The sequence below is a fragment of the Balearica regulorum genome, chromosome 10, assembly GCF_011004875.1.
Source record: "Balearica regulorum gibbericeps isolate bBalReg1 chromosome 10, bBalReg1.pri, whole genome shotgun sequence".
NCBI classification, from domain to species: Eukaryota; Metazoa; Chordata; class Aves; order Gruiformes; family Gruidae; genus Balearica; species Balearica regulorum.
The window spans coordinates 14588163-14608523 of NC_046193.1; positions in this window are offsets into that span (position 1 = coordinate 14588163).

Sequence of the window (20361 nt, forward strand, 5' to 3'; positions counted from 1 at the left end):
AAGTAATACAAGTCCAATATTGTTAATGTCAGTGGTTTCTAGTTAATTATGTGTTACCTGAAAAAAATCACTGAAAAGCACAGAGCATTGTTTAAGCCTTGCTTTGTGTCTCTATTCAGATACTACACTCCTTTGTATAAACACATTTTCCTCCTCAAAGACCTTTAGCTCTCGTTGTAGACTCTACAGGATATATTGTTCTTTTGATACATCCAGAAGACACTTCTGCAGTTAAAAGGAAAATATAATTTTAAAAATGTATATGTGTGCCCAGGTTAGTACTTTCTGAAAGAAGAGAAAACCTATAAGGAAAACAATAATGACTTATGTTGCTCAAACAATTATTTCGTCTGCCTATTTTATTTTGAACTCCCATTTAAGCAGCCCTATAAGTCTTCTAATGCTGATATCTACTCTTCGGTCGTAATGTTTCCCTGCTGCCTAGTTAAAGTAAGGAGAAAAGAAGCCTTGTGTTCCATATGTTTATTGAGGGAATTTTTTGTGTGTGCAGTTCACATAAAATTGCATCCATTCAGCTCATGATCCATAGCGCAATTTCATTAACAAAGCAGCATTCTACCTTTTGTGTGTGCTGTTATGCTTAAAGGCCATTCCTGTCGTTGTGTCTCCCATAAAAATAGAAATTTTGTAGGTGATTTAGTTTAGTTCATTTCTAGTTCTGTTCTATTTTCTTTGAGTTTGGCCCAAATAACTTTTTAGAAAATATTTGATAGTATAATTTTCATTTTTCCATTCAAGATAAAACTTGTACTGAAAGTAGAATGCATTTCTTTGGTCAAAATTTTCAGTTATATAAAATGGGAAGTTGATTTTTTTTCCACTTTCTTTCACTGTTTTCCTTCCTCCACCTTTGAGGGCTCAAATACGTTTTTCTGTAAAATATGAAGAACACACGTGGCATTATGTACTATTTCTGCATAGCACCAAGGGCTCCCTGTGCATACAGGGTTTATAAACCCCTTGATTTAGCCTGAAATTGTGTATCCTTCCAACAACAAGGACAAGCACAACGGCCTAGCTCAAACAGGAGCGCAGTTTTCATAGCTGCCTCACCATCAACAGTTCTACAGCCAGCGGCCGCTGTTTCTGACTGAGCCTGTTGAGTTTAATGTGGTGCTTTGTTGTTGCTTCACAAGGACATCCCTGAGGAAGCCCTCCATAATTTGGGATATCTAGAAATTGCACATTGAAGGTAAAGCATTCCACCTTGGCAGACCTACCCCAGCAAGAACACCCTATAGGATTGTTGAGGTTTAATAAATGGGACTGAGTTCTCCGTTGCAATACAATGGCTGGACCAGGAACCAGAAATTCATTTGCCATCCAGTTTACAAAAAGTCTGTCAGTGGCTAGGCTGCTTATTGCCTGAGGTGCTGACAAACATGGTCTTGTGGCTTCCAAATATTCTCCAACCATCTGCCCACAACCCTCTGGCATCTCTCTGATGGCAGGAGCCGTTCTTTCTTCTTGTGCTTTCTACAGCACCTAACATGGTGAAGTCATGGAAAAGGTGAGGTCACATGGTGAGGTCATGGAAAAGCAAGTCATATAAGTGATAGTAATGTGCTACCTCACTGAGCCTGTCTGCTTCTGCCTTTGTGTCATAAAGACTGCGGGTTTTTTAGGGGTAAAGGAGGAAACTGGAGGAAAACAAAGGGAGCAAAAAAACCCAGGAAGATTTTCCTGCCCTGAAGTGTGGGCTGAGAATCTGCTTAGAGTGTGAGAATACATGCTTGGAAGCACGCAGCAGAAAAGTATCTAAATGTGATGACAGCAGCTTACCAGCTCTTACGTGTCACACATACAGTTGTTTTTTCAAATGAAACTGGAAATCAGCGGTTGCTCTTTCCCCTCCAAGTTAGACTGCTGGGCTTGCGCTTTGCTGCTGGCCTGGGAAGGTCATCAAGAACTTTCTTCACCTTTTCCATACGCTGCTGTATTACTCACTCTGGCATGGTGGACAGAGTGCCCCTTTTTAGAAACAGCATCACTGGACATTTGCTAAGGGAGGTTGCCAGATTTAATAACTGATGGGCAACAAAATCCTGCATCCTTGTCTTCTGACCTCAAGGAACATTGAAATATGGCACATAACAATGCACACATGACCCCTTGGAGGTGATTGCTCGTTACCATTTTCCATTCTCTCTCTCTCTTCCCCTCTTTCTCTTTTTCCCACCTTTCCGTTCTCATTTCTTCTGTTCAACCTGTTTGTGTATCTCTTCACCTGGAGATATAGGATATATTCCTATTTCCAGGTACAAAATGATGATATTGCTAAGTGTCGTCATAGATAATAATATAATAGTAGATCCCTTTGTCTGAAATGTGCTTTTAGGTATTACCTTGGTCAGTAATTTAATTGAATTGGATAGTGACAACACACTGACATTGTTAAGGTTAATGACCCAATGATTTACAAGACAAGGCACATTTACCGGCAAATGGATTTTAGTAATTGTTCTACTGAACAATGAGAATAACAATTTGTACATTGATCCACAAGGTCCTACAGCAAAGCCTCTGTTCTTACTTCACCAATGCCCCTGTCCATAAATTCAGTGTTGCTCAGAGAATGTTTTCTTGGTCCTGCTGTATTTTAACTGCATTGCACCGAATTTCAAATTGTTTCCTTCAATGTGATCCACAACTTTTGCTGCCTGTATGGAGCATAGCTGGGTACAAAGATGGCAAGAGAGAGTAGAGGAAGATGGAAGGATGTGACCTGTCCAGGTAGGGCAGTATTCATCTTGGGAAGATCAAGTTTCTCCAGTCAGTAGTTGCATCTCTGACGTGTTTAATGTGTGTTTCAGTAGATTTGGATTGTTCTGTTTTCTTTGCCAAAACGTTGTGGGAGGCCATGCCAAATGGGGTAGAAGAATTCTTCAATAGTTATGGCTATTATCCTTACTAAATAACTTTGTAATCTTATACAACACAAAGCAAAACTGTCTGTTTTCCTTGAATTAATGTTTATTGTCATTGCTTTGAGTTTGCTTGAAGTACTTTGTGTTAATTCTTTATCAGTTAAATCCCAAATCATCAGGGTTGGTTTTTTTGGGGATTTGTTTGTTTGTTTTCCCCAGTTTGGTTTCTTGCTTTGAAGCCCATATTCAATTCATTCATTTTGCTTAAATCTTTTAAATATTGTGACAAAACTAACTACTGGAGCCTGGAATTTTGTGAATGTTCAAGACTGACTAAAAAGGGTGCAAGAAGTCTTCAGCCAGAGCCTTTGAACTCCTGGATATAAATTGTTCAAATTGCTGGTTAAAGATTCTGATTGTAAGAGATGGTGTTTAACATCCTTATCAATTAATTATTACTGGAAAATGAAGTATTTAATCACCATTGATCTGTCGTAAGGCAACATCACTGGCATTATCTGACACACAGAACAGAAGTGTTTATTGAACATAGTTGTCTATCTTGCAGTATTATTGACAATGTTATCATTTCCATAGTGGCAATGTAGCTGTTGGTTAGATACTCTTCGTTACAACACACTTTATAAACTTCATTTTATTGTCCTTAGCTTTATTGACCATTGATTTCTTCAGTTGTCCTTTTGCTTCCCTTATTAATTTTGTGTCGTTCCTGGCTTCTGGTGTATTGCTGCCAACTTTGTCTCTTTTACATTTGATATTTATTGGCATTTCCCCCCATTTATAACTGCTTTCACTCCCCCAACCCCAATCACCAGATTGCTTGTTCAAGGTTTTTATTGCAATTATCAACCATGTGTTCTTCGTTACACTGTATGTGTTACACTCAAGTAAGATTGCCAGACTTCTGACCTTCAGCACTATATTCAATATAGTGTTGAGCTTAGGTCTCTGTTGGATCTTAGAGAGCAATACTTTTTAATAAATAAATACCTCTGTTTTTATCATCAAAAGTAAAAAGCAAAAATGAAGAAGAAAATTACACTTAAAAATTATTCTGTGCTAAAATAACCTAACTACAAAGTAAGTGGAAATAACTGGGTTCTTTTAGTTCCAAGAAGAGTGTTCTAGCTGTAGTTATCCAGTACAATGATAGTGGTGGTATGTTGGTGAGTTTTTTGACAGGTACATAGGTTATTTATTTCTCTCGGTGGGCCCACAGCCTGCAGTTCAGGAAGATACCAGGGTTGCAAAGGTTGGATGGGGATTAGTCCCCTGGTTTTCTAAACTGCTGTCTGTAATTTCAGACAGATCTCAGAGACCCTTAGAGGGACCCAAAGGAGTGGGAAGAACGAAACAGTGGAAAATACATTCTCTCCCTTGTCAAACTGATACTTTTGGGTTTAGCTCTTAGTGAAATAAAGAAGCAAACAGTAGGAAAGGACAACCTGTAGGTATTAAGAGAGCAACAGAGTGATGAATAAGGACTTTGGCCTTTTAGAGAACGAGTCACAGCAGAGTTGAATGAAGACTTTGAAACAAGTCAAGACTTTGAAACTGTGTTTACAAATTAGAAAGGGAATAGAAATGATACAAAGATAAGTTTAAAAAGAGAGAAAAACTGTGGAAAGTGAAGCTGGAAGAATGTATTAACCTGTGTTTCAAGTGTTTGGCTTACTGTGCAGTAAGAGACTGTGCTATATGTAAAAATCCTACATATTTCCTCATTTTCTGTGGCAAAGGCTTTTGCAGGAGAGATATTCGATGAAGCCATCTATAACTTTTCTGACTGCATTTTAAACATTTATGTTGCTAGCCTCTACATCTAATAAACCTGAGACTTTAAATGGACTGTGGCTTATTAAATCGTATCTTTTCTGCCAGTCTCATCAGTGGAGAGTAACTGATAATATTAACATTGAATGGGACCGAACCAGCATTTCATTCCCTTTTGTGCTTGAAAATAGCTGAACCCCAGTCCTTCTACATTGATGTGTGGTTATTTGTGACCTCCTGTCTCCAGTTATTTTCATGTGGCACTTGTATTGTCATTAATTTTTGCTCTTGTTTCTCCAATTAAACAGTCTTACTGAAAAGCATGGGTTAAAGGCTTTATCCAGAGGTGCAAGCAATTAGCTGCACATATGTTCCTTGTTATAATCACTTGCCCAAACTATTATAAAAGGATGTGTTACCATCTGAATGTTAGATTGAAGGGTATAGTTTGTGTAATGGAAAGCCTGGTTGCCAATTTAAAAGAAAACAATTGGGGGAAAAAATTACAGATGTTCTAAACTTAAGGAAACTATAAAAGGTATATAATTTCATATTTCTTTTCATAACTGATGGGCATTTAAAAACTTTAAGGAACACAATCAGGAATAAGTTTGCAGATGCTTTTCAATTCACAGTCTTCATATTAGTGATCAGGTCACTATAAGCAAACATTCGTCTTGCTCACAATCACAGGGAAATGAAAACTGGGCTAAATATTACAGGAAAAAAGTGCTTATGGCAATTGTGTGAAAGAGGAATCTAATAAAAGATGCTCATTTATTTCCAGCTGGGATGTTACATTTCCAAACGTCAGGATGTTTTACTGTAGGATTAGGCATAGCATAACAAGGTAATGCAAACTTCAGCTTGGTCCCAGGTCCGGGTTGTGGGCAATCCTGTTATTTTGCTGTGGTTCATCCTAGGGAGACAAAGAAAGTCATCCCTTTGGTTCCTCTGAATTTTTGTATATATTTTTTAGCCAATATGGAGTGTCTTGTGAGGATTTGATACAGAGACATACATGACATCATGTTTTTGCTCAAACTATACTCATATTGCTTTTAGGTTCAGCAACAGTGTGTTGCTTTGTTCCTCCCTGGAGTGCTGGTGTCAAAGAGAACACCACACAACCCTGGGGAATGTTTTTAGCAGTGGTGCTGTGGCAGATACAGGGCATTTGGACCTGCATTTCTTTAAGGACTTTTTGCAAACTGTCAGGAAGGATGAAGTGACAAGGTCTCAACATAGTCTGAACAGAGCTGGATCCAGGGGCTAATACCTAAACAGGTGAGGTGGAATATATATGTAGAAAGCAACTGTAGGCATTAGCATCAAAGCAGCAGAATGTTTAAGGAAGCTGAGGATGGAAGACAAATCCCCAGGTCTGGTCAGCAGAGACTTCATGGAGGGCTGTTTCAGAGGAGTTTGTGTTAGGTTTGAATAAGGAGAGGAAGGAGCCAGAGGAGAAAGATAAGGTCAAATCTGAGAGAGAGCACCGAGGCAGTCCCTGGAGAAGAAAGCAGAAAGGTTAGAGAGCAGCATTGCTGTTGACTCTGCTCAGAGGGAAGTGTTGTGCCCATGGGATAGGCGAGACAGAGGGCTGTAGGAAGGGCGGGGTGTGGGGAAGGAAATGGTGTTGACATATTTTGCCCTTTCTCTTTGAAGAAATTGGTCAGCAAGAGCAGGTGAGCTGCATGCAGTGCGTGGGCTGGAGTTACACTGCTGGCAGTCTGTTGAGCAAAGTGATGTTGCTGTTAACGCAGCTGCATGTGCTGGTAGGAAATAGGTTAGCAAAGGATGCAGAGGAAGCTATAGCAGGTTTTGTGGAAACACCCGGTGACCAGATAGTGTTCCTGAATGTTCAGGAGTGCAGAAGCAGGTCTGGATTTTGTGCAAGTCTTACAAAACCCAAGTGCAATGGGTGGGTTGCTGTCATTGTTCCTGCAGTCTGGTGAGTTCTCCCTTCACAGACACGAGCCAGCTTGATTCTTGCTGCTTGATAATTTTCTCTCTTTGCCCCAATAATCAGTTCAGTGTTTCCATTGCTGCTTTCCTGGGCTTGTTGGCAAGTAGTGCAAATCAAGAGGTCTGCACTAGGTCGATTTTGAATTAGCGAGTTTGACAAATGTTTTCATTTGAGAAGGCAAGCTGCCTTATTGTGCTTGGTTTAACACGAACACATTAGAGTGACAATGCTGGATTTAACTTTAGTTATCAACACTTTCAGCTTACATTGGTCTAAGTAATTGTCCTGTTTATACTCTGACAGGTTAAAATAATGTATTCTAGTATGAGAGCGCTTCTACGGAAGATGAAAAGCAGCCCAAGAGGGTTATCAGCTGCTACTAACTGTGACAAGCAGTGTGAGCTAGATCTATGGATAAATTGCTATTGCTCCAGAGGTTATTCCTATTAGCAGGAGACATATAAGAAACCCTAACAAGGCATTAATACAGCACAGCTACTGAAAAAGCTCATCTGTCCTATCCAAGCTCTGGACTAATGGCACATTCTAGCGTTTTCTTGATGTTGCACTGACAGGTGGTGATAGACCTTTAAATAAAACAAAAGCTCCACTAGGCTGGGGAGAGTTGGCCAACTGTGAGGATTTAAACTCTAATCTTTAAGAAAATAAATAAACATATTTGAGATCTAAACACTGTTAGGAAGGATGCTTCTGGATTCCTTTCTACACAGAATCAGCTAACGTTGTGCAGATGGGATCTTGGCAAAGTATGTAATTTCTGATAAAATTTTCTGCCCAGAGAAAAGAGTTTTGGGTGGGTTTTTTAGTTCTTCAGTAAGTTGTTCTTGGGATTAACATAAAGTGATTGTTTAAACATGAAGTGTTCGGTTTCCTTTCCATCTGGAAAATGGTACTGGAAGTACTGAGAAATGGAACTCAATAGCTGAACACTTTCAGTGTTTTTAAATAACAGAATTGAGCTCTAGCGTGGGCTTGGTGCAAGTGGGCTGCCATGGACTTTGGAGCGTTCGTGCTGTTTGGTGAGCGGGTCATTGTGCCGATGCAGTTTGCAGGGTTTGGCTCACACATAGACTAGTTCATCTATAAAAGAAATAGTGTAGAAATTTCTTAAGCAGCAGAAACATGCTTCTCAGTAGTCACACAGAGGAATTGTAATTGCTTGTGCAGAAAAGATGGGAGATTTTTGCATTATTTTCTAGGAGAAGCTATGTAGAACTTTGTTTATCTTACTTGAGCTTGTGCTTGTTACCTGACATCATAGGAATAATTTCCAGCGGCGCTCAGTGGGAGCAAGCAAACAAGGGATGGGAGTGTGCATTTTCCATACCAGATGTAATGATAGAAGTTAAATATTGATGGGCTAATTTCAAATGGGAGTTGCTTGTGATAATAAGAGGGCTAAAGCTGAAGATAAGATTGCTGCAGGCTGCTCAGTTCTTCCAGTGGGAATTGGGTTTTGAGGCTTGAAAAGCCCTGTGAAGGAGAAGAGGGCAGTGCTGTATTAACAGCAGAGACAAGCTGGAACTTCATGAAGGCTTATGATGGGCACACAATAATTGGAGGTTTGAGAAGGAAAGGAGAAAGAGGAGATGATGTGAATATGACAACAATTACAGCTGCATAAGCAAAAGGGAAAATCATCCTAAAATGTGGAAAAATATTGAATAGCCATATGAGTGGAGGATATGGGACTGCCTCTTTTGGGACCAGTGCTGTACTTTTAGACAACTGTCTAACCAGTTCCTTAATGTAACAAAAAATCTCCACATCAGCTTATATACTCACCTCCCAGAAGAGAAAATCTATTTAGTTTGATTATTGCTTGAATCCTACTTTGCAGTAATTAGAATACAAAGCTCTTCTCCTGCTGTAAATTGGCTGTCTTTCTGATACTCTTTACAACAAAGGAGCCTTATACATGTAATTGGATGATTATTTTGACATCTTTGTAAATGGCTGTGCTGTAGGTGGAGTCCTGGGGAGACAGAGGGCTTGGACAGAAGCAGAGCTGATGCATCTGTTTCCTGGTGCATAAGGTAATCCTAAACTGCAAAAGAATAAAAATGCTAAATGGTGAAAATAACATCAGCAGCCATCATATTGTATTTTCTTCCTTTCTTCCTTCTTTTAAATTTGAAATGAAAGTGTAGAAGAGAGTAAAAGCTTTGCTTTGGGGAGGAAGGCTCACCACTGGCAGGTGCTGCTGGAGGTGCGTGGCCAGGGCTGCTCAGCAGCTTCGCCTGGTCTGGGAAGCCGAGCAGCTCCCAGCCCAGCACGTGCTTTGGTGAAAAAACACCTGGACAGCTGAGTGTGCAGGGGCTGTGCGTACACATTCCCCAAACATGGGGCCTTTCCATTGACAGCAATAGGCTGTCTGCTGGATCAGGCCCTGGTGCTTAATGGGGAACCTTCCCCTGCAGATTTGAGCCTCGTTGCTGGACATTGACCTGTGAAGACCAGGAGAGTAAAGAGGAACGCCATGCTAATACCTCCTTGCAGAATGAAATGGGAGCTGGCAGAAATGTGATGTGTTTACCAAGACTTAGCAACAACGCATTCATTTTATTTCTGCATTTTTAATATGTGGCTTGGGTTGTAACATTTTACAATGCAAGGCTTGGGCTTGTTTGTTACATACTGCCAAGATGGGCCTATTTAAGCATGTTTTCTGGCAAGCATAAAAAACTCGGGTCAGGTATCAGGATCAGTGTTGATTTTAAATGGCTGTCATGGGGAACCTGGTATTTAAAATAGGGAAGGAGTGTGAATAGGTCAGCTGCACCCTGCATCCTTCTTGGAAGCTGCTCGTTGTTAGCCTGGTGTTTATTCATGAGGACACTAGCATTTCTAGGAGGCACAGGATATAAATATTTAGCACTGTCAGTGGAGAAGGAAAATATTGTTGGAACAATGTCTTCATTTGTCAGAGGAAAAATAAGGACTAATTTTTTTGAGAGAGATCACAATTAACTGCTCCCTATGAACTGTTTCTCTAAAGATTTCGGGCAGATGGATGCTCTTGCAGCAAGAGGAGTGAATGCCAATTGAGAGGAACACGGATCCATTTGTAAAGCCAGAGAAATCATTCTGTCAGGCAGGATATAGGTACACAAATTAAGCAGGTATCAAAATTATATCGTCTCTTCAACAGTAACTGCCTCTCAAGAATAGACTATGGACAGGAATAGCTAAAGACCTCAGCAGGCTGTAATTTAACTCTGACAGCAGACGACTACAGTAGTAGTCACCTGCTAATAATAATGACAGGCAGTTCTGCCCCACTGCCCTGCAAATTCCCTTCCCTCCTGCCACTGGAAAATTTCAGCCTGCCATTCCTCTGCACAGAAAGCCCCCACAGAATCCCCGAACCGTCCGCACGACAGCATGGGAGCGGCTGTGGGGCTCCTGCCGCATGGAAGGGGCTTCTTGGCCCACAAAGAATTACCTTATTTCAAAGTAAATGCCAAGATGGGCTCTTCCATGTGAAGTTTTAATTTGCCAAAAGAAATTCTCTGTTGTGTGGATGCCTGAGCCCTCGGTAGCACAGGTTACTCCATGTAAGTCCGTGGCCCGGTGACTAAATCTGGGAGCTTTCACTGTGTGGGACCCAGCAGTCCAAGGCGGCAGCTCTGCAAGCCACAGTCTCATGCCATGAAGAGCATATAGCATAAGCACGTACGATGGATGAAGGCAGGTAGTGATGAGCACAAGGTCACACTTGCTTTGGAGCAAATCCAGTAGAACACTGCTATTTGGTCCTCAGCCTGATGCCTTGTTCGCTGTGTCATGCAGACTTCACCCAGGGGTGGCATAGAGTGCAGCCCTGGGCTACTGAGTCTCCTGCTTTGCTCTGAAGATTTCTGCCACCCTCTGTAATCAAAGAGGTTGTATTATTTCCAGAGGAAATGAAATTGGACTTTAAAGCATAATTAACAGAAAAATATCCCTCAACACATTTTTTAAGTCAAAAGCTTGATGTTGCGTAACAAAAATTCTGATCATAAACATTTGCTTTCTTTCATAATTCTCAGTTTCACATTGGAAGATGAAAAGTACATGCTCAAAACCCATTCTGTAGTTAGTATTCTTAGGCATGTTTTTTTGGCTTTTGACATTTGGAAGTAAAGTTGAAAGTTGCTGATGAAAATTTCAGTTATTGCCCTCTAACTTTTGATAGCACTTTCCATAGACCCTGCTATGCCCAAACTACTTTCTACGCAGCCCATTCTTTGAAATTCAGTCACTTTTGCTTTTTCCTCATAAACATGTATGAGTCTATGTCTGGCCTTTGGTAAAATAAGAATAAGGCCTATTCCCAGCTTAAATCTTCCTAACATCCAAATTTCTTGCTAAGCCTCTACTGCTGCTGAATTTAATCTATTGTGAATTATCAGAGTTCAGCTCCTAGTATAAAGTATGTCTGACCTCTGGCTGTGCAGTTTTCTTTATTATCATTTTCGTGTGTTTGTTCACAGACATTTTATTGTCCAAAAATTCTTGATGACTGGATCAGGATCTCTCACCTTATAAGCAATCGTTGCCGGCAATTGAGAGGTCTGAATAGCTTATTACTTTGACAATAAAAGAAATAAAATAAGTTTCATTTTAATTCTTATTATTTTCCCATTATGAATTTTTCATCTTCCTGGAAAATACTGGAGCTGTAAGCAGTTTCGGAAATGGGTTGAAAGTTTGTGTTCTTGCATTGTCCTTTCTCTAACCTCTGCTGAACTGCTGTTTTGTAACTTTTAACAAGTACAGTAAATGACAAATGATATCCCTCGAGGTTTATTCATTCCTATTCTCATATACCACCATTTAACTTGATTGATTTCAGCATAGTCTCCTGCTCCTGGAAATGCTCTGCAACCAATTCCTCAAGGAAACCAGCCACCCCGTAGGATTTTTTTAGGGCCACAGTTCCCAAGATGAGCCCTATCACCAGGGCTTCAGGCACAAGGTTAAGTAGGCAGTTGCCTAAGGTGGGGGAGACCTGCGCTGGAAGTAAAATGTGAACCAAGTGGTGGCTCTGGCCATGCATCTTTATGTTCAGCCTGGTTTCTGTGTCTGTTCCTGCTTCGTCCCTGCTTGGTGACGAGATCTCCCCTCTTGCAGCCCCTTTCTCGGATGCCTCCTTATTCTGTCCCCTCTGTAGCAGAACCATCCCTTTGAGGATGATTTCTAGTGGTGCAACTATGGTAACACAGAAAATAGGGAATAATAGAGCAGGAACTGGATTTTCCATGGGAAGGCTATTCATATGGCAGTTTTCCATCCAGACCAGACATCAGGCTCCCAGATGTACGTTGTCTCCTGTGTTTCTGCAGGAGATCTGCCCTTCTTGCCATTCCCCCAATTCCTGAGAAGCAGCGCAGGTCCCACTGCAGCCCGCGGCTGCCCCCAAAGGGCTGGAACTGCCTCTGGTTGAGATGATGGTGGTAAAATTGCCTGCAGGATGCTTAAAAAAGAGTTGAGTTTGAGAGCAGCTCTTCTGTAGCTGTAATGTCCTGGATTGTAATAGGAGGATGTTATGGACACTGCTCGTGTGCGTTGACAGCTGTAGGATAGGAATGGTGCTGTTTTAAGGGGATGAGCCTTGGACTTCCATCTGTTCGTGGATTGATGTGCTGGTTTGAAAAAAGCACTTACATCTTCAATGGGATACAATAAGCAAATGCAAGTTTTTAAACTCAGGGCTATATCGTTCAATACACCTTCTATGACTTCTCGTTCCGTCACCCTTCGACCCCACTGTTTGCAGTCACCCTGAGTACTTTCAGGGGAGGATGTGGAGGGAGCTGCTGGAGGGGTAGTGTTTGCTTTGGAAGAAACGTATATTTTCAAAATAAGTTTTCCTCCCAGATTTTAAGCCATCTAAATAATTATTTTCTTTGAGATGGACTTTTTCTTCCCCCCTGTAGCATTCCTGCTTGAATTTATTCTCTCTGAAAGAGAGACTTTTCAGGTCTAAGAATATTGCCTTGGAAATTGGTTCATTTGCAGTTAGGGCTAAAGAGATTATTTTGACTTTTCAATCCCTCATTCTGGGGGGGGAATTTCTCTACTTCACAGAGATGTGGCACTGCGCCTTATACACTATTTCATTTATGTCTACACAAGCTGCTATGGCTGATTGTGCCACTGCCATGAATCCACAACCCACCTTTGCAGGGAAGCCTTTAGATTTTGGGACCCATCCAGCCAAACCTTTGAAGCTTGGATGTGAGATGAACTTCCTAGCATGAGGTTAATCCCTGTCTCCAGACAGCTTTCAGCCCTTACTCTCTTTACAGTTGTCACAATTTCCCTGGTGCACTGTGGGTCTGAGCGCAGGAAATCTGCCAACAGCAATGCCACAACCGTCTCCCAGCTCCCTGCCCTTCCGAACAGAAATTCTTCTCTTTTGGCACTAAGAGGGAAAGAATTTAAAAAGGGAGATAGGAAACCTGAAAATACATTCCTAGAAGGTGTCTTATCAGATAAAAAAGCTGCAGTGAGGTCCTTTTAATGCAAGATGGAAAACACTTTGGAAATACTTTATTAACCATCACCGTATTATCTCTGAATGCAGGGATTGGTGTGGAGACTGGTGGTGAGGATTTGCCAAAAAGTGACCATTCTTCACCGTGTCCCAGCCCGTATTCCTGATAGGCGGCAGACTCCTGGATAATCCAAGGATTTGAGGGGAGTGTGAGACTGTTGGGATGTTCCAGAAGCTTTGGAAAGCTGTGCAAGCGAGCAATGCTCTTCCATGCCTTACTAAGAGGACGTGATGTAAAAGATATATATATATAATCTTATAATGTATAGAACTGTATTGAATATATGTAAACTGTGACCATTATTCCGATGCTCATTCTTTAAAAGAAGTTCAGAGAGCAGTTTTAAAAAATAATTTGTGGCTTAAGAAATTCACCTACCCTATTAGTAGACTGAGTCTGATTTCACAGCAGAGAATAGAAAAAGTCAGCAAAGTTTACATTGGAAATAAGATTAATTTGTTTAACTATGAGTGTAATTAATAGTTGAAATAGCTTAAAGGAAGAAATGGCAGATTTGCCACCAGTGGGGTGTTTAAATCAATGGGGGATGTCTGCTAAAGACTCAGAAAGTGAAATTCCTGTCATTGTTCTCTTAGAGAGCAAATCAGAAAAAAAACCAACCATAAAACATTAAGTAGCTCTTTGGTCCTTCATCCTCTATAAGGTCTATAAACATCTGCTTCCTCGATCTGCAGAAATTTGCAGGACTCTGAAAACTTTTTGTAAAACAAAATATTGTCCAATATTATAATTCTGTGCTAAACCCAAAGATTTTGGAGTTTCGAAAGCATTTTCTTTAGTTCTCTCCATCTTCCCTATTTATGTATATTTTCCCCTTACATGAAATTCTTTTTATAACTCAGTCTTTTATATTGTTCTTTTGTGCCCTTTCTACACTGTAATCATTTCTTCATCATAATTCTCTCGTTGCTATGTGATGTTCCACTACTCATGTGTTTTTCTTCGATTTAGCTGTTAGTATTGTTTTAACTCTTCACTTTCTGTGCTTGCCGGTACTTTTCAGTAAATATATATAAAAAAAGAATAGACTGCATTTTCTCAAATAACAAGAAAGATTCATTGAAATACTGAATGAATTGCAATTGCACTTAGAGCTGTAGAGAACAACTGAGCTCACCTGCACAGTCTTACTTGGTTTAACTTAATCACTTCTTCCCAAAACAGCCCCCTTCCTCTCAGCTGACTGCAGCGCTCTGCTTCATCAGAACTACAGAGGGAATTACTTGGGTCAGTGTAGACAAGGCTGATGACAGTATACTAGCAGCAGGGCTTTGGCTTTGCATTTCAGAATCCACTCTGTGAAATGCATTCAGCAAAATATGATGATATCTGAAGCTTATGACTTGGAAAAGCCAAGGAAGTGGTAGATTTTCAGCTGCGTTACTTGATCTGTGAGTTGCAGCGGGGCTAAAACCCTTATTCCTGAGAAAGTTTCTGAGGAACTCAGTTTGACTGAATTTTCTGATCAGGAGGAATTTGCAGTGGTAAGCAGCCTTCCTAGCAGGCCCTTGGTAGCTGGAGAGGATCTGCAGCTGTGGGGTACTCACTGCCGGTACCGTGCAGTTCTGAGCATGGCTGGCATCGCTATTTCCCAGCTGATCACAGGCTTTCATCACATCTCTTGCCAGCTACACTGATGGTTAGCAGCTGTCCAACTATTACTGACTTAGCAGCCACAACATACATTAAGTAGCCAGCATGGAAACAGGCATATTCCTTCCCTATTGGTCTCCCCAAAACAGTCTCATGGGTTTCTACACCAGTTGGGAGCATGGAGCAGGGCAAGAGGGAATCACTGTCCCCACTAGACTTTCTCTCAGCTCTGTGCTTCTCTCCTTCTTTCATTGTTGGAAGAGGATGCCACCATAGTGTCCTGCAGTTTTATTCCTCTGCTAAACGCTCTTGCTGAGTACTCCCAACAATGTGTTCAATTTGCACAGGCCAGGCAGAGCTCTAACACAGAATCAAACCTTCTTAACTGCAGTAGAGAAGCTTGCAAAGGGGTATCATACAAAATGTAGGGGCTACTCAAGATACAGTTGAATTCCTAGAGAAAAAAATCAGACAACAGCATCAGATACTAGCCCATGCATCTCTGAAAGCCTGCTCACCACAGGTCTTATTTTGGTAGATTTGCCAGCTCAGAAAACTCTCCTGAAATTCCAGTTGCAGTTGTGACAGACAAACTCCCTGTCCTCAAGAGCAGCTCCCAAACCACTGCTGTATCAACTTCATGCTAATTGCTTTACTGATGCTCACTTAGGCTAATGAATACTAAATATTGCAGAGCATTCCTGTTGCACTCAGAAGATTGGTTTAAAAACTGCTTTGGAAACCACGGCAGTACCCACCTGCCTTGCCTGCAGGAACAGAGCACCAGCTGTGCTCAGGTGAGATCAGGAGGTATCTGAGGCTTCCTATGTCCTACCAAGGCATAGGTAAAAGAATTTTAAAAACTTAAAATGTAGTTTGGAAACTAGTGACATTGCACTCCATTGGAAATGCAGGCTAGAAAAAGGCAGTGCTGAGGATATGAAGAAAGTAGAGCACTCAGAGCTCCCCAAAGGGCTCTGCACTGACCAGCAGTTTTGTGACCTCTGCAGCATTAAGGAAACAAATTGTATCATACTGAGAGCCATTTTATCAGCTAATTATCAGCTGTTTATTTATCAGCTGTGTTTGGGGAAGGGCAGATTACACCCAGCTCACCTGTGGCCAATGTTTTATTGTGACAAACAGTCCTGTGCTCAGCTCCTGCTGGCTTGGGGGGCTCTTTTCAGGGTACTAGCCTTTTCATTTAGCTGCTTAAAAGGGGACCTAAGCTCTTCTAACAGCACGGGTCATCCCTATTCAAACAGCACCTCTTTGACTTGCTAGTCCTTTTTTAACTCTCCCACTGCAGGGCTCCTTTTTCTTGGAGCCTTTTTTCCTAGTTTGCTTTTCTAGGGCTTCCTTTTTATATGTGGGAGAACTGCCTAGCAGATGCTGTTTTATAACTAGCTGTGGTCTCTGTCTCTTCAGCTGGTGAGTACTGCTGAGCTTCATTCTTACTGTTACAGGGGGGTTAATGTAAGCTTTGAGCAGTTGCTTTTGCTTGGGAAACAGAGAATACCATGTTGCTAGCAGTAAGCACACTTCAGTCTTCCTCTGTAATCCCATCATCATCTTGCAGCTCTCTTCTGTGTGCAGAGACTGCATGTTCCTTACAGTAGTAGGTGACCTCAGACCTGTGTGTCTGCTTCTGATAACGTACCTTTGCTTTGCTTGCTTAGTGTGAATTACCTTGGAATAATTGGGCTGACAGTTGCTTGGCAGTGAAAGTGCCTGTTGCTGCAGGACTTCTTTTGTAAACTTGGGCAGCATCAGAGCTGCAGTGCGCACCCCAGTGTAGACAAATGACTCAACTATTACTGAATTTCTTCCTGTAAGTATGATGTATGAATGCTCTCTGTGTTGCATTGCTCTGTGCAGTTAAAATAGCTGCAGAAGTATGTCCTGGCTTTGCCCATCTCTCTTGGGGTTCACTCTTTCCATGCATTTATTCACAGAGAGCTCCTGAAAGTGCTGGATGTTGGATATATGGCCTGAACCATCAGTCTCAGAGGGTTGCTTCTTTTCAGCATACAAAGGTCACAGTATTTCTGAGCACTTCTGAATGACCTAATCAATGTATGCATGAGCCTGTATGGAAAACATACTGCATTTAATTGACGGGCAGGTTCTGGCAGTCACACTTGGTTCTAATTGTTACTTCTTTTTTAAATTAACTTCCATTGTTTCAAATATTATTTTAAAAGTCAAGTTCCTGGAAATGTTTGTTTGCAGCAATTTCCTTCAAATACATATTGTCCCGGCTGCATTTGTGTTTCTTTTGTTCAGCTACAAAGACTCGTAAACATTGCTGGAAGTGAGGACTTGGAGACTGAAATACAGCAGGGCAACGTGGAGAGATGGCTGAGGCTAACGGAGGGTCCCACAGTATAGTCACAGCTAATGTACCAGAACAGGTCAAATTAGGCCTCCTTCTCTGCTGTGTTTAAATACAACTTGCAATATTTCCCCACCATTTTCAGGCATTATTAGCACTCGCTGTATAAAGTATTAAACAGGCGCTCTCCATTTATCCACATTAATGATTCAGTGCAAACTCCTGCCTTCCCATTAATATCCACTAACCTCATTCAGTGATAAAACTTGATTTAGTCTCCAAATTACCTCAGCACAAAATTTCTTGGAGCAGCACTGCCTAATAGTTCAGGGCTACGTGAGCTGTTATGATAGCCAAATAACAACAGTGGCAGCATCTTTTTTTGAGACTCGGTGGAAAAAAGAATCAAGCCAGCGCATAAAGAGAGACACAAATAAATTGCTAAACAGTATAATCCAATGATACCATACATCTCAGAAATGAGTGCCTCAAAAATCAATAAAAATTGAAATTGAAAAGGGAAGAATTGTAGTTGTCCAGATGCAGGTATGTCGAAGGAGTTTCAGGTGAAGGCGCCAGCCGGCCGAGTGCCAGGCTCTGGGAATGGGAAGGGAGGCTGGCCCTGGATAAGGGGGAGCACGCTGCTGGAGCATAGTACAGCAAGAAAAAGGTGATGCTGTCTGCGCTGGTGGGGGTTGTGGGGAGAACAGGAGAGGCAATAATGTTCTCTGGGATGTGGGGGGCTGCTGCACCAGTGCTTTTGTATCTTGACAGCTTGCTTCTGTTTGGAGGCAGAGGTGGGAGCAGAGCAGACTGCTCAGTGTCTGGGGTCTTGCTTGAGTGCGAGGGTGAGGTGTTGGTTTTGGAGCATCTATAGCTACAGAAATTCATACTGCTGTGCCTGGGTTCTGTTTGCAGTGTTGTGGATCCCTACCCTCCAGAAATACTGTGTTGGACACCCCTTCGTTGTGCCTGTGCTGGGGCTTGATACGTGCTGTATGTGAAATAGATTGTACTGGGGGTTGCTGATCTACGGGTTTGTGAGAGAGCCTGACTTTCCTGCCTTGCACAATGCACTGACTCATCTCCCCAAGGGTGGATTTGAAACTAATATAATGTGGATTTTGTTGCTTTGTTTTTCTTCCCCGATTGTTCTTCCCTTGGCTTTCTTGTGGGTTAGTGGGTGCAGGTTTTGGTGCTAGGACTGGTGGGTGCTCAGGGACCCAACATACTACTTTAATTTTTGTTCTGGTTTTGTTGTTTGTGGTTTGTTTTTTTTTTTTTTTAAATGCCATTAAAATCCGAAGCATGAGCAGACCCAAAGCTGCGCTGCTTGCTAGCTCAGATCTGTTTTCTACCCTGCATGCTCTCCTTATTGCTCCCTTTGGAGTCTGCTGGCAGCAGATCAAGCATGGCTTGTCCTTCTTGGTTTGCAGCAGCCTGCTGTCTCCAAAGGATTGTGAGAACGGTAGGGCCATTGCCTCACTCTGGTAGCAGTTCCTCTAGGTATCCTGTTAGAGCTGCATGCATTTTAAAACAAACGGGGGGGGGGGGGGGGGGGGAGAAAAAAAGAAGAGGAGAAAAAGGCAGAAATAAGTAGAGAAAGAAAGGCAAGGTAGACACCTGCCAGTCACCTGGCAAGGGAAGGAAGAGCCAAATAATCCCAAGAGCGACTTGGACAGTCTGAGCCCGGTGATCCTGTTGAATTGAGACTGCTGTCTCCCAAACGGTATAATTTAAAATAATTTGCTGCAGTTTTAGGCAAGAATTATTAAATGAATATTAATCAGTCATTAAATTCCGTGAAACTGCTTCTTCGTTCTGGGCTGAATGAAGCCATTTAGCTGTGGTGTATTCCGCATGTTAAATGCCTTGGTGAGAGGGCTTCTTCCCCGCCAGAGCCATGGGACGCACTCAGCCCTGGTAGCCATGGCAGTCGTCTGGAGCAGGCGGGCACCTTTGGGCCTGGGCCTTTGCAGTCTTTTCAGTTCCTGCAAGAAATGGCTGACCGCAGTTTGATGAAATACCAGCCCAGCCTTGACTCCAAGTCCTTCCCTACCCGTACTGAAGCCAGGACATTCCTTTCCAGTTAGGAAAGATTAGATTGAAATGCTTTCCTTCTTCCTTTTCTGTACGCCTCAGGGCAATGTTTATCTTGCCTTGCTTATGGTGCATTCAGGTCCCAATCTTGATTCCCATGGCAGGAAAAATACCTTGCCCAGCTCCCGAGTCATGCAGAAGCTGAAATATTGATGGGAAACTGCATACATCTTAACAGTGAGTGTATTTTTGCTGCCAAGACACCAAAGGCATTGCTCATGAAGGAGCAGGTGTTAACAGTTGTTTGGAAAATAATCCCTTTAGAAGAGCACCTCTCTGGCTTGACCCGCACGCTGAGTGTTTGTGCCACCTAGAGCCATGTCTGCTCTCTCCAGACATAGGAGGCAGCAGGTTGCTACTGGGTGGGGGTACTGGCTGTGGCCCGATGTTTACCCGCATCCCTGTGGGGACAGGCTGCCCACCTGCAGCCCTCTGAGCAATCCCCCTGCAGCTTCTGGTGCTTTCTTGGCCCTGGAGAAATGCGAGAGGCCTGAGCTGCTCACAGGAGAGTGGTGACTAGTGCCAACCCAGAACCAAATTCATCGTCTTTGCAGAGCTGCTGCAGTCCTCTAATTCTTCTTTATGTGAATACCTTCTCCTTTTCCCATATGTATCAGCAAAGGCGGGGGAGAAGGGGAATTCTAGGTGAATTCTTCCAACCTTCTTTCCCTCCTCAGGCTCTGACAGTTGTGGATAAGCAGCAAACACTACTTAAATTCCTGTGTGTATATAGTGAAATCCCTGAACAGGTGCCTGTTTGGACTATGTGCCAGCAACAATCATAACTGAAAACTGTAAGATGGAAGAAATCTTTTTTCTTTTTTTTTGTTTTTCTTTTTTTCCCTCTTTACTTGTGGGAATGATTTATGGCAGGGGATCTGGGAACAATATTTGTCAGAGGGTATTCAGAAAGCAGCTCTGTCCTGCTTACACTTGAAGAGATTAGCCCCTTCAAAGCGTGCTCCCAGGGCTGTCGCTGCTCCGTGCTCGCAGACCCGGAGGCGGGTGGCCCTGGGAGCCCGGCTGGCCGCAGGCAGCCCTTGCCGCCTACAACAGAGATCCTGCTTCTGTGCGCCCTGTCCTCTGTGTGACACATCCATC